The sequence below is a fragment of the Macrobrachium rosenbergii genome, chromosome 13 (assembly GCF_040412425.1).
Source record: "Macrobrachium rosenbergii isolate ZJJX-2024 chromosome 13, ASM4041242v1, whole genome shotgun sequence".
NCBI lineage: Eukaryota > Metazoa > Arthropoda > Malacostraca > Decapoda > Palaemonidae > Macrobrachium > Macrobrachium rosenbergii.
This window is the reverse complement of record NC_089753.1, coordinates 45,694,951-45,696,928: the sequence shown is the minus strand read 5'-3', so window position 1 is coordinate 45,696,928 and position 1,978 is coordinate 45,694,951.

Below are 1,978 nucleotides of genomic sequence, written 5' to 3'. Positions count from 1 at the left end.
CATTTGACATCAGCACCAAAAGCTTCTGTAGGTGCAAAGGAAAGTTGAATGAAAGAGGGGAGAACATTAAACACAGAGACGAATTAAATGGAAATAAGGTACTGGAAGAAATGACAAAACAGTGCTTTATAATCAAAGGCTCCTGAATTCCTTACTGTGGAAGGAAGTGGTACACAGACCGTGGCATGCTGTATTTGGCAATGGAGGTTTTATTGTCAACGTTACTATAGTCACCATTCAATAATGCTAACGAAGGGCACTTTGGCAAGAACCTGATAGTACATCATTCAACAGACATCTGCAGACTTATTTTCTACAAATTGGTGGAAACTGATGCCCAGTGTATCTTCCATCACAGTGACGCTCGAATTGTTAAGTGGTAGACAACACTGGTTTGTTTGGCTGATGCATATGCTCTGAAGGAGAGGCCTGAAAGTAACGGCTGTTTTCTTAGGAAAGGCGAAAAGGGCAACCCAGTGTGGAAGAACTTCACAAGCTTGCTGATATTGCTTGGGAAAGTGGATAGAAGGCTATTTTATTTATCAATTACAACCTGTAACAGATGCCGAGGCTGGAGCAGAACTGGAAAATAATAACAGGCGTCAGACAAGAATTCTGAAATGACTGAGCTAGAGGTTCATGAAAAGACAAGATGCTGGAATGTGGCATGAAGCCAAAGGGTACCCTGAGGGGCTCGTTGTAATTCTGACGGAGAGGTAGTACAGAAAACTGCGCAACTATGTTGCGTGAATGGTAGGCTGTTGGGAACAGACGGTAGCCATTGCGAAAGAAGTGAAATTAACGTTTGAATGTTTCAAGAGATTGATTAAATGGACATAACTTGATCTAAACAGTGGGGTGTTTTGGCTTTGTGGTCATATGTAGAGTGGATGAATGGAACAACAGGTAAAAGGCACAATTGTACAATGTAAAACTCTTTATTTTAATACAGTTGATCAAGGTTGTCAAAGAGAAAAGATTTCGCAGAACTAAAGAACAGATTGAACGAAAGAGACGGGAATTTTTAAAAACGGCAGAAAACGGATCATTATTTAACTGAGATGCAAAAATGCAAGTAAAGCAACCGGAGATGTGAGTCACACATAAAAGAAAGAAACAATAAAGAGAATAACAGATATGAGGAAAGACCTCAAGGTTTCAGGGGTACCCATGGAAAATCTTTGTGACAAAATGAAAGGGTGGAGGGGCCATTTTGCGTACAGAAATATTTTACCAGCTTACGGAGATGGACAACTCGCTAAACAGTGCCTTATTTTGATTCATTTGCCTAATCTTTATGTATTCTTTCTTGACAAAATCACATATGGGTAGAATTCCAAATTTATGTTGGAACCAAAGAGGTATCTTTGATTCTATGGAAAGTTAGAAACAGAATAATGCAAAAGACCTTGAATGACAACATGCAAAAGAGCTCGAATGCATTTTTCTCTCTCTTTCTCTCTCTCTCTCGCACAAGTCATCCCTAAGATTTTTATGGCACCGTTTTCTATGTTAGCAGTTCCCCCGAGCCCGTACTAAAGAAAATCTTTCTAAGACTTTAAATCGTAAGGAACACTGGAATTTAACTGGAGCAGATAAGCAAATACATTACTGTATACCAGTGTCTGCAGAAAATTAACAATGAAGATCACAACAGCTTATATTCACATGGCAAACAGCACTCACCAGCCTATGTGTAACGTAATAACAAGCAAAGTCTTTAGTTTAATGGGCTACATTAACAGTTTTATTCCTTATGCAGAGGAATATGTAGCCTAAATCAGTAGACTAACGCCTTGAACTTTCCATTTGCGCTCATGAATTGTTTAAGATATTATTTCTGTAAAAGAAGAATGACATAAACGTTTAAAGAAGTTATGTAAACGTTAAAGTACTTTGAAAATGCATGGAAGATATTGCTTTCTAGGGTAACTTAGGGTCCGAAGGTTGTTTTAAGCCTGTTTGTTACGATAATAGT